We start from the raw sequence: 13,818 nt of genomic DNA, 5'->3' as shown, positions 1-13,818 counted from the left end.
GAAAATTAAGGAAGAGAAGGCCAACGCATTGAAAGAAATAGCCCCAGACAATAAAGAACTCAAAAACGGCATATTGGCATTTTTAAATAAAAAAAATTGAATATCACATACATTTCTAAATATTAATGTCATCAACATACAACATACAAAAATAATAAATAAAATATGTACGTACAAAAATAATTGCATAGTCCTCTCTTATTTCTTCAGCAGATGGATCATTGTCGCCAATCACAACATTAAACTGCGGTCTTTCATAACTTCTTCCTACTTCTTGGAACCTCTCCAGCCACAAGTCATTTATTTTATCATTCATTTCATTTAGGAAGTTATGAATGACGCAGCATGCCCTAATTATAATAGCTGCCTTACCAATTCTATTGTCTAAACCTTTTCCAATTCGACGGAATCGTCCTTTTAGCTGGCCAAAGCCATTTTCAGACACCCTTCTACATTTTGAAAGATTATAATTAAAAAGCTTTTGCGTTTCAGTTAGCGCCATAGAAAAAGAGTACGGCTTCATCAAAGTGGTGGAAAATCGGAACGCAGAGTCTCCACTGATGCATATTGGCATATTTACGCCACCTATTTCCTTTTTACTCGCGGCCAGTAGTTCATTTTCTTCCATTAATTTCTTCATTAAAGAGGCATTATAAATCTGTGAATCATTGCATCGTCCTGGAGAGCCGATGTTCACATATAAAAAACGATATCTAAATTGAAAAATAACATAATTAGCACCAATTCATGACAAGAACTACAGCATAGTGTACCTACCTGTAATCCACTACAGCTAATAATATAATGGAATACCATCCTTTGTAGTTGTAATAATCGACTGCATCTTCTGCATTTGGTTTTATTTCGATGTGGCACCCATCTATGTAAAAATGGTTATTCCCGTACATGTGCATAAATACATGTAATATTCCTTACCTATTGCCCCTAGACATTGTGGAAAACCTAGACGATGAAAGCCACCCACGAGATCAGCTATAATTTCTGGAGTAGGTGGTAATTTTTTAATAAATTGCGCTGACATTGCTTCGTAAACTTCCTCACAGAACTCCCATAATATTTTGCATACCGTCGATATTCCAACTCCGAAAAGTTCTGATACCACTCTGTATTCTCCAGCTGATCCCAGAGTAAATAAAGCAATTGCAACCCGTTTCGAAAGTGGTATCGCAAGTCGCCAATTTGTGTCCGACTTCTGCAAATTTTTTAGGAAGCTGCAGAGGGTTTCAAAGCTGGTACGATGCATGCGGAAGTGTGTCTTAAAAAAATTGTCGTCGTTGCAGTCTCAAGTGACTTCCCAGAAAGATGAGGGCCGTCCCTATAATAAAAAGAATTACCTATAACCGGACAGTGTGTTATAAACTATAAATTGACTTACCAATTTCCAGAGGAATCGCCGAGAGGCTTTCGTTGCCATTAACCCGTAAAGGTAAATCTGCTGTCGTCTCAGATGCTGCAAAATTAAAAAATTCTTCTCCTTTCGTTTTCTTTGCAAAGCAACGGCGTTGTCGTAACTTGCTTGCATCGATTGCAAAGCTTGCATATTTGCAGTATATGCAACAAATATTTCTTTTAAATAATTATTTTCCTGCATTGTACGTTTACTTTTCTAAACCAATTAAATATTATTGTTATTAACAATTTAAATCCGCGATCTTATTATTGTTATTATTATTTTGACATTTCATCTGTCATACTAATCGAGCAGATACTTCTGTGTGAAAGCAAAAAATTTACGATTTCATTAGCAGGTGAAATGAGATTATTAAGTTTCTGTGTGAAAACAGTATAAGCGAGGATAGGCGTTTTTTTCACGCGCAAACGTAAACGTATACGCGTGTATAAAAAAACACGGCTATTGTCAGTGAAGAGGAAAATTTCGTACACTGTGCAAGTGCTAAATATAAATAATCAGGGCTGTTCGGAATTCCGATTCCGATCAATTTCTTGGGAATCGAAATGGATTGGTGTTCTCAATGTCGATTCCGACCAAAAATTATCGGTTTGAAAAGTATTGCCTCTGAGCAGTCGGAGTGAAAAATAATTGGCTGATTATACACAAATGTTGCGATATTTGTCTTTCAAATGATTTTTTTTTAATTCTTCATTTTATGTGGAACAGTTATGTGTATTTTTTGTTTAAATTTGAGTTAAATTGGCATAATAAATCTTTCTTTAAAAACTTCTATGAAGAAATCTATTAGGCAAACAAATCGATGCTGATCGAAATGAAGTCGGCCTGTTCTGAATTCCGATCCAGCGCATTTTTACGATTCGCACGCACAGTAGCACGTCTTCTTGCGTCTGCGCATCCAAAAACCATACCTGCAGGCATTTTTTAATTACAATAAAATTTTATGATACTTAAACTAAAACACATAAACAAAAACAGCTGATTAAACTGGTTATAGAATCGGAATGAAAACGATTAGAAATCGACTTCGAATCGATTTTTTACAATCGGAGTTGAGAACACCAAATAGACACCGAGTCGAAATCAGTGTCGTTTTACTTTTAATTCCGAGTTGGAATTCAGAACTGGCCTGAATATCAAAAAAAAAAAAATATTTTTGTGGATATTGTGGATATTTTTTTGTAAAAATATATAAGTTCAGAGTTTATTGTGACACTATTTGTTTTAGACAGGGATGCACCTTAACGTTAAGCTAATGGTTTATCAAAAAATTTCCACCGTTTCCGTTCCGGTAATTATCTTGGATGTGGTGTATCACCCAGCGACATCTGTTGGATACAATGGCATTTAACCACAAGGGTTTGTGTCTTGTATTTGCATTGTGTATTGCAATGGTTAGTTTTACAGCTTTCAGCTTTTCAATTTACATATTTAAAAATCGTGCACTGAGGGAAGTGCTTGGACTGCTATATCATTTTTGCTATTGATAGCGACTTATTTCGTGCGATACCTATTTGGAATGTATCCACTATCAAATCTTATTTGCATCTAATAAAAAGTCATATCGCAATTTAAAATTTTATGTTTTTTTTTTTTTTTGATGTGACGATGGAACTTCACTTTTTTATATGTATAAGAAAAATATTTATGGACGGCACTGTTTTATTTCACATTGGCGTGAGAGCAATATTAGCCGTGTTTTTTAACACGCGCGTATACGTTTCGTTTGCGTGTGTAAAAAAACGCGTATCTTCGCTTAGATAATGCTTAGGAGACCCATCTAGCGGCTGTGGTTAAACAACTAGCTACAGCAACAGGGTGTACCGAAAAGTGGAGACGCAACGCTTTGATGGCTATAGGGTATAACATATAGCTGAATTAGTTGTGATGAATTGTGGACACACATAGAATTAGTGTAGAGGGTGAAACAAAGACACATATTTCAGTTGCATCTGAGTATAATGCGTATTGAAATTTAGTAGGACAAAATTTATGCGCAGCAATTTCAGAGGTGTATTTATAGTTTGTCCCTTAGCAGTCAATACTACAAGTCTCTACGCCACCGGGACGTTACTTAAAAATGGATTGAAAGATTCACAAATCAAAACTAATTTTCTTAATATCTCGATCCATGCGCCACCTAGCGGATTTTTTTTTGATCAAATATTGCATTGTCACCGGCTTCTGACTCACAGCCCAAGTTTCAAGTCTCTAGCTCACCGGGAAGTTACATAAAAATCGCAAGATTCGCCTGCCATCGGGCGGCATTTTGTTTTCCAAGAATTGTAGTGCCATCGACTCGCAAACTATGTGCTAAGTTTCAAGTCTCTGGATTACCGAGAAATTAGTTAAAAGTCGATCGCAAAATTTACATTTTAAAATTAATTTTCTGTATATCTCGATCCGTGCGCCTCCTAGCGTATTTTTTTTCACTTGCATTGTAATGTCCCCCAGATCTGAACTATGTTCTAGTATCAAGTGGGAAATTACCGAAAGAGACTTTTCCGTGTGTCAAAAATTCGTATGGAAATGAGGGGACAAACATGAAAGGGGCTTAATATAAAGGTAGTAAAAACAAAAATAATACGTACACAAATATGATTATTAGATTAAGCAAGTAGAAATCAGCATTAAAACAATAGGGGGAAAGAAAAAAGGAAACAAGATGACGAGATAATACAATTTCATTAGCAAGAATACAAAATATGGTGATATCTAAATAATCATGCGAAATATTTCTAAAGATGGTTTTTAACATATGTGACCTGGAATCATGAAACGACCCTATTGTGAGAAAACAAGTTTTTGAGAAAAATGCGTTTAGTTTCTGTTTAGCTTCACTCTGTGTAGCGGTTGGCCGTTCTGAGCTACAAGCTTGAATATAGTTCAGAACCCGATGACAATGCAATAATAAGAAAAAACTCCGATAGGTGGCGCATGGATCTAAATATTTCAAAAAATCGTATTTGTGGTCCGATTTGACTTTAAATGCGATTTTTGAAGAAACTAAGAAAGATAGAAAACTGCAAACTGAAAAGTGTTTATTCCATTGGAAAGAGCGTTAAATTTCCTATAAGAATCACTCAAAGAACGCTATTTTCGCACAATAGGGTCGTTTCATGATTCCAGGTCCCATATACATATTTATATTCGCAACTCACCTTCAAACTTTTGTAAGGCAACTAGTGCTCTTTCGATGCCCGATAATTCCGTGTTTGCACCATCAATCGCTGTTTCGTAATGTTGGCGCTTGGTGCTCATTGCCCCCAACTTGCCTTGAGCTTTAAATTACTGTTATGTAAAAATTCAATTTTTTTTTCTGCTTCATTAATGTTAATTTCGGAAGTTTTTACTTTAACTTTCCATTTGTATATATTGTTTTTCTGTTTCTTAATTTGAGTAATTAAATTGTTAATATTTGTTTGTACCGATTTTAATTTATCATCATATATCGTATGAATTAATTTCTTAATTTCGCCCATTTTTTTCGTCACACACGCATCAGTCGTAGTTTGTTCTCGCTCTTGTGCCTCCAATTGATTAAAAATAGTTGGTAATTGTTCCCTTAAACTCTTTAGAACAATAAAGAGCTTTTGTGTGTTCGATTGACACACATCACGTTCTAAACGTCCTCGCTGTTCCTGATTATAGTTTATTTGTGATTGCAATTGTTCCGCCTGTACTTGCATAACGTCCAAAGCTTTTTGCGAGATCAATGATGTATCGGCTGATTGCTTGGTTTTCGTTTGCACTTGTGTACCCATTGCATTGATAGGGACGTGGTCCATTTTCGGGGCTATAGAGTAAAAGGGGAAAAGATAAAAAAAACAAAGAGAAATTAAATAATTAAGTTCAATTTGCGACATTTGCAATTTGCAATAATCTGCGATCTAAATCGATGCAAAAGTAAAGGCAATTATAAAGCTGTACCGCTAGTGGGTTAGGGGGTTAGAATATACCCGTGGTAGGTATGCCTGTCGTAAGAGGCGACTAAAATACCAGATTCAAGGGGTTGTGTAGCGCAACCTTTTTAGGTTGCCAACGCAATATATAGCTTCTCCAAACCCAATTGTCAACCTCACCTTCGAGCGGCGAATCCCGTTTCATTAACAGACGAGGTTCTGGCGACCACAAGCTCCTCATGGATAATCTACTCTCTTTGGTACTACTAAATTTTAATACACATTATACTCAGATGCAACTGAAATATGTGTCTATGTTTCATCCTCTACACCAATTCTATATATCCTATACCTGTCCACTATTCATTGCAACTGATTCAGCTATATGTTATACATTATGGCCACCAGAGGTTTGTGTCTCCGATTTTAGGTACACCCTCTTCTGTAGCTAGTTATTTAACCACTGCCTTTAGTGGTTAACCAAATATTTAAATATTTATTTTTAGAAATATTATTTTATTTACTTTTGAGTTTAAATATTTTCAAACTAATTAGAATTTTCTTTTTTTTGAAGTTATTCAAAAATTTTAAGTTAACATGACAACTCAATTAAAAATTATTTTAAAAATTAAAGTAAAGAATACAAAGTAGTTAACACTATATTTACTCCCCCTCCAAGAAAATTTGAAACAAACAAATTATTAATTAATATTAAATGTAACCTTTTTTTGTTTTTTGTTGTTTAATGTATTTGTATTTAAATTAGTGTTAATAAGTATGTTTGCTGGTTTAAGTAAATCAATTGAAATATTGTTAATAATATTTTTGTATTGAATTGTAAATGTTTTATGTTTCTTAGAGATAACTTTAAAAGGTCCTTCATAAGGTGATTCTAAATTAGATTTACGAAGAACTTTAACAAAAACATACTCACAATTTTTTAATTGTTTAGGAACGAAAAAATTTTCTTTCTTATGATGAAAAAATTTAAACGAACAAGTGAAAAATATTCTCTTATTTTATGAAGAGCGTCATTAGAAAAATCATGTTCTTTATTACTATTTGAAATAATTAATTCACCAGGTATTCTAAGTGTTTGGCCATAAACAAGTTCAGCAGATGAACATTCACCAGGTATTCTAAGTGTTTGGCCATAAACAAGTTCAGCAGATGAACATTTTAAATCTTCTTTAATAGAAGTTCGTAAACCAAGTAGAATGAATGGTAAAATGTCAAACCAATGAACCGAGTCGTTTGATGCTATAATTGCTGCTTTTAAAGTTCGATGAAATCTCTCTATCATGCCATTTGCTTGGGGATGGTAAGGAGATGTATGAATTTTATGAGAACCTAAAAGTTTAGTTAATTCCGTAAAAAATTTTGAGGTGAATTGTGAACCTTGATCTACTGTAATATTCAATGGTATACCAAATCGTGGTATATAATTTTGAATAAAAGTTTTTAGTATAGTATTTGTTGAAATATCTTTAAGTGGATAAGCTTCAGGCCAACGTGAAAATCTATCAATAATTGTTAAAATATAAGAATTTTCATTTGAAACTGGAAGAGGTCCAACAATATCCATATGAATATGTTCAAAACGGTCTGATGGTATTTGAATTTTTTTGATAGGAGATTTAGTATGTCTTGAAATTTTGGATTTTTGACAATTGATGAAAGATGAAGTCCAATCGTTAATTTCTTTACGCATGTTAGGCCAATAATATTTATTTTGAATTAATTTTCTAGTTGTTCTTATACTTGGATGAGATAATGAGTGAATTTTGTCAAATATAATTATTCTCATAGAATGTGGGACATAAGGTCGAAAAGGTTGTAGAGAAACATCACACCATATGTTTAAATTAATAATTGGAATATGAATTTCTTTTAAATTATTTTTAGAATTTGGATCAGAAATGGTTTTTTGTAAAAATGTATCAGTTTGCTGTTCTTTATATAAAGTTTCTACATTTATATCTTGAGTTGAAATTGCATTTATTTCTGGAATACGGGAAAGTGTGTCGGCAACTATGTTGTCTTTTCCACGTATATATTGAATATCATTTGTAAATTGAGCAATATATTCAAGATGACGTAGTTGACGAGGAGATCTATCTACTTTAGAATTTAGAACATGAATTAAAGGTTTATGATCAGTATAAATTGTAAAAGTTCTACCTTCAAGAAAATGTTTAAAATGTTTAATTGAATTATAAATTGCCAAAAGTTCACGATCAAATGTTGAATATTTAGTTTCTGTTGTAGTTAATTTTCTTGAAAAATAAGCTAAGGGTTCTAGTATATTATTGCTAGTTTGTTGAATAACTGCTCCAATAGCAACATTTGATGCATCTGCTGCTAATGATAAAGTACCATTTTTGTCGAAATGTGTAAGTAAAGTATTTTTAGCAAAAAGTTTTTTAACATTTTCGAAAGCTGTTGTGGTTTCATTTGTCCAATTTTATTGTTTGAGTTTGTTTTTAATTGCATGTGTTAACATTTCATGAAGAGGACTAAGTTCTGTTGCTAACATTTTAATATATCTGTGATAGTAATTTATCATACCTAAAAATTTTTGTAATTTATTTATAGAAATTGGTTTTTCAAAATTTGTTATGATTTCAATTCTATCTAAAGATGGTTTAATACCTTCGCCTGAAATTTCGTAACTTAAGAAATTTAATTTATTTACACCGAGAGTACATTTTGAAGGTTTAATATTTAAATTATATTCTTCAAGTCTTTTGAAAACTGATTTTAAATGATTTATATGTTGATCTTTATTATCAGTGGCAATAAGAATGTCATCAGTGTATGTAAATACAAAATTGAAATCAGAAAATACTTCATTAATAAAGCGTTGGAAATTTCGTAAACCGAAGGTCATTCTTACGAATTCAAACATTCCAAAAGGGGTAGTTATTGCAGTTTTATGAATGTCTTCTTCTGCCATTGGAATTTGGTGGTAGGCACGCACAAGATCAATTTTGGAAAAAAATTGTTTGTTTTTTAAATCAATTGTTAAATCGTGAATATGTGGTAAAGGATACCGATCTGGTTTAGTAATAAAATTAAGTCTTCGATAGTCTCCGCAAGGTTTCCAATCATTTGGTTCATTTTAGGAACGAGATGAAGTGGAGATGCAATAGGAGAATTTGAGGGTCTGCATATACCAGTTTTAACTAAAAATTCAAATTCAGTTTTAGCAATTTTAAGTTTGATTGGATCAAGACGTCTGTGTTTCGAAAATGGTAAAATACCTTTTGTTTCTATCCTGTGAACCGTATGGTGTTTAACCTTTTTAGTATAATCTGGTTCACAGGTAATAGATGGAAATTCATTAAGTAATTTTGATAACTTATTTTCGACAGTAGGAATTTTGAGTGAGAAAATATTAGAAAATCCAGAAGATCCAGCAACTTTAATTTTTTTAGTAGAATCCATTATTTCTTTATTTTTAATATTGACAATAATTCCGAATTTTTCTAAAAAGTTTGCTCCTATAATTGGTGTATCAATATTCGCAATAATGAACGGAAATTCAAAATCTCTTCTTAAACCTTATACTAGGTTCAAACACACACCAAATTGGCAATTTATACTATTTGGGCAATTTATTACGCAATTTGTTATATAATAAATTGCCAATTTAAAAAAAATTTTGTAATAAATTGTTTCGAACTGCAAATGCAACATTGTAAAGTGTGTTTTTTGAGTATATTTTAACGTCAGTTACGCATGGCTGAACTATGTGGTTGGCTCATCTCATCAGCTGATTTTATGCCTTTCATTTCACTGGAGTAGGGATTGTCAAAAGAAGATGGCAAACTCAAAATGAAACCAAAACATTGAACACATTTTCTTACAACTCACAAAAATTTCAAAGTTTTTTGTTTTCATTCCATTTCATTCGCCTAATAATGTGCGTGTTCATTTTGACAGTCTGAACAAAGGTATGTATGTTCTTGCTGTAGAGATGAGCCAACCAGCTATCAAATTACTATTGTGTAAGCTAAATCGAGTTGTATGAACAGCACTCAATTCAAATCGAAATTTCCTCAATTTATTTTTCTGTTTGAACATAGTATAAATCAATTTTAAGTAGTTTTGTACCGAAAGTTTCAAATGAAGAACCGTTTGCTACAGTTAAAGTAAGATCCGAATTTCTTTTATAAATTTTAAATTTAGAAAAGGGAATAACTGATACAACTGCACCGGTATCGATAAGAAAATTAAGTTTATTGAATTTATCAAATATGAATAGGCGACGAAAAGGTTTAATAATAGTTCCATTATCCGTCACCGTCATAATGGATCGTTTCAGTTTAAATTTTGTTCGTAATGTGAATTATGATTTTGATTAAAATTGCATGGGGGTATACATTTGAGAGCGTTATTCTTAAATTTTTTGTGATACCAACAAATAGTTGTTTGTGAATTAAAATTACGATTGTTTGAAAAATTTCTTTATCCTGAAAAATTTCGAGATTTAGATCTATTTCTATCTTTAGATCTTGAACGGATTTGTAATTGATTAATATCACTAGAAATTTTATTTAAATTTTGAAAAATAGCCGTGGTTAATTCAGTTAAATTTTTAACGCATTGTTCTAAAATATTATTATTTATACTTGAGACTACAGGAGATTTGGAAAAATGAGGATTATTGATTAAATCAAAAAGTTTGTCAGCTAAAATAATAATTTCATCTCTGTTTTGATTATTATTGGAAGTCAAATGAATTTGTATTTCTTTTGGTAATCTACGAATCCACAACTTAAAGAGTAATTCTGGGCTAACTATGGAGTCAGAACCTATAAGTGATTTCATAAATATGAATAATTCAGATGGTGAACGATCACCAAGTTCAGCTTTTGAAAATAATTGTTCTAATCGTTTTTCTTCGCTAAGAGAAAATCTTTCACATAGAATTTTTTTGATTGTATAATATTTATTAAAAAGAGGAGGAGGGTTGATAACATCTAAAATTTTAGAAATAGTATCTCGTTGAAGAGTAATTAGAACATTTTGAAATTTTAAATTATCATCAGTGATATTATTAATTTCAAATTGTCCTTCAACAAGTAAAAACCAGGCATCAAGACAATCTTGCCAAAATTGTGGTAATTTAATAGATTTAGTAGAAGGAAAATTTGTAAAGTTATCTTGTGTTGAAGTATCTTGTGTTATATTAGAGATGTTGTTTTGTGTTGTATTAATGTTAGAATTTTGAGTTGTGTTCTGAGTCATTGTGTTATTTGTATAGTTGTTGTTTTGATTTTCCGAATTTGTAAACTTACGGGTTCGTATTGGAGAACGTAGAACCATATGAAAAAAAAAATTAAATGAAAAATTTGAAAATTAGGAAATATTTAAGATTTTTTTTTAGAAAGGGAGTTAACAATTTAAATAAAATATTTATTTTTATATAAAAAATAAATAAATTTAAATAATTTATATAGAATTTTTAAAATATAAAAATAATCTTAAAATAAATTTGGAAATTTAAAGGGTTTAAAATTTTAATTTAAATTATAATAGAAGATTTTAAATTTAATATTAAAATAATAATTATACTTACATAAAATTTAATTTAATAAAAAAAAAAATATATATATATATATTAAAATTAATAAGTAGTTGATTGATGATTGTAGAGATTTTAAGGGAATCAATTGCGTTTTTTGGAAGTGATAACAATTGAATACATCGTTGTTGCTGTTTATGCAATGGCTTTGTGGTTTTCTTTATAAATCTCGTCATTTTCAACGTGATGTCTTATATTTTAAATCCGTTGTTGTGCGTATTGTGCGTAAAATAGCTCTTGTTGTAATGAAGTGGATAACTCAATTGTAAATAGTTTTTAATTTTTAAGTATTTAGTTAAATTTTAAGGGTTTAAATATAGATAATAAATTTTGTAATATTTGTATTTACGTAGATAGTTTATTTATATTTGTATCTTTGTTCATAGTTTATATCTTTGTATACTAAATTTTTAAATTTGGATGTTTGTTTTATTATAATAACTTCTTTAGTTCACTTCATATAAATATTGAAAGATATTTGTGCACAATTTTATATTTTTGATTTAACTTTTCTTTGAGAAATCAGTTCACGCATTTTTGTATTGGATCGTGTGCACATTTGCCGAAACCGGTTGATAGTCTGCAATTGGTTCAGACAACTTAATAAAAGGTTTTTTTTTTTTTTTTTTTTGTAGCACGTCACTTAGTTGCACTTCTATTTGTGATATTGCATTGTTCAGTAGCTGTGTGATACGTAAAGCGCCACATTCAGCATTTGTATAAAATATCGATTTAAAAATTAGGTCCGTTGGTATAATCGCCAATATATTTGGTGGTTAACCAAATATTTAAATATTTATTTTTACAAATATTATTTTATTTACTTTTGAGTTTAAATATTTTCAAACTAATTAGAATTTTCTTTTTTTGAAGTTATTGAAAAATTTTAAGTTAACATGAAAACTCAATTAAAAATTATTTTAAAAATTAAAGTAAAGAATACAAAGTAGTTAACACTATACTGCCGCTAGGTGGGTCTCATAAGCATTATCTAAGCGAGGATAAGCGTTTTTTTACGCGCAAACGTAAACGTATACACTTTTTTACAAATGTGTGGCGCATTATTTTTAAAGTCAATCGTGCCACAATATATTGAATTTCGTGCGCTGTGGGATGCGCATTAAGGCCTTAACTAGCACGGTAAAAGAAGTTTTCCAACCAGCGATGATAAATGGATTTTTTCATTTTGTACCAAACGAGGAAAAAAAATGTACCAAGTCATCCAAAAATGTACCAAAAGTCTTCTAAAATGTGAATTTGAACCAAACTACACCATTTTAATACTAAAATCAGAAAACATCAACTTGAAATAAAAAAATCGTATTTGTGGTCCGATTTGGCTTTAAATGCGATTTTTGAAGAAACTAAGAAAGATAGAAAACTGCAAACTGAAAAGTGTTTGTTCCATTGGAAAGAGCGTTAATTTTCCTATAAGAATCACTCAAAGAACGCTATTTTCGCACAATAGGGTCGTTTCATGATTCCAGGTCCCATATACATATTTATATTCGCAACTCACCTTCAAACTTTTGTAAGGCAACTATTGCTCTTTTGATGCCCGATAATTTCGTGTTTGCACCATCAATCGCTGTTTCGTTGGCGTTTGGTGCTCATTGCCCCCAACTTGCCTTGAGCCTTTAAATTTCTGCTATGTAAAAATTCTATTTTTTTTTTCTGCTTCATTAATGTTAATTTCGGAAGTTTTTACTTTAACTTTCCATTTGTATATATTGTTTTTCTGTTTCTTAATTTGAGTAATTAAATTGTTAATATTTGTTTGTACCGATTTTAATTTATCATCATGTATCGTGTGAATTAATTTCTTAATTTCGGCCATTTTTTTCGTCACACACGCATCAGTCGTAGTTTGTTCTCTCTCTTGTGCCTCCAATTGATTAAAAATAGTTGGTAGTTGTTCCCTTAAACTCTTTAGAACAATATAGAGCTTTTGTGTGTTCGATTGACACACATCACGTTCTAAACGTCCTCGCTGTTCCTGATTATAGTTTATTTGTGATTGCAATTGTTCCGCCTGTACTTTCATAACGTCCAAAGCTTTTTGCGAGATCAATGATGTATCGGCTGATTGGTTGGTTTTCGTTTGCACTTGTGTACCCATTGCATTGATAGGGACGTGGTCCATTTTCGGGGCTATAGAGTAAAAGGGGAACAGATAAAAAAACAAAGAGAAATTAAATAATTAGTTCAATTTGCGACATTTGCAATTTGCAATAATCTGCGATCTAAATCGATGCAAAAGTAAAGGCAATTATAAAGCTGTACTGCTAGTGGGTTAGGGGGTTAGAATATACCCGCGGTAGGTATGCCTGTCGTAAGAGGCGACTAAAATACCAGATTCAAGGGGATGTGTAGCGCAACCTTTTTAGGTTGCCAACGCAATATATAGCTTCTCCAAACCCAATTGTCAACCTCGCCTTCGAGCGGCGAATACCGTTTCATTAACAGACGAGGTTCTGGCGACCACAAGCTCCTCATGGATAATCTACTCTCTTTGGTACTACTAAATTTCAGTACACATTGTTACTCCTGGAAACTTACGCTATAGGTTACTTGCCAAGATTTGTTCTTGGAGGGCGCCGCCTCCAGATTGTCGCCATATTGTGCTGACAATAATCTGTTAAAATCGTGGTGGTCGACGTCGCCACACTTTAACCTTCATCGAAATGTAATTAAATACTCGCACTTTGATTTACTGCGTGAAAATTATATTTCTCTTTATTTTCTTTAAAAATCACAATCAACTTTTTTTTGCGCACGTCAGTAACTTTCAGTTGGCAGAATTATATTGATGGCGGTAAAACATGAAAATGCCGATGTCACTCTTGGCACTCGTTATTTTCATGTTTTACCCCACATATATGGTATTCTCTCTT

At 31.7% G+C, this 13,818-nt stretch overlaps 1 long non-coding RNA gene across 1 annotated transcript; it reads right to left on the bottom strand.

Annotated features, from left to right (window-relative positions):
- Positions 1 to 211: 211 nt before the first annotated feature.
- Positions 212 to 4,806, bottom strand: LOC137235979 (uncharacterized). The gene is made up of 5 exons (XR_010948184.1): positions 4,594 to 4,806; positions 1,397 to 1,627; positions 937 to 1,336; positions 778 to 880; positions 212 to 713 (listed from the first exon to the last, which is right to left on the bottom strand). It is a non-coding gene; the product is annotated as an uncharacterized lncRNA (long non-coding RNA).
- Positions 4,807 to 13,818: the final 9,012 nt, after the last annotated feature.

This window comes from Eurosta solidaginis, unplaced genomic scaffold (assembly GCF_040869045.1).
Source record: "Eurosta solidaginis isolate ZX-2024a unplaced genomic scaffold, ASM4086904v1 ctg00001171.1, whole genome shotgun sequence".
NCBI lineage: Eukaryota > Metazoa > Arthropoda > Insecta > Diptera > Tephritidae > Eurosta > Eurosta solidaginis.
Note: the sequence above shows the minus strand (reverse complement) of the source record. Positions and strands in the feature narration are given on the sequence as shown.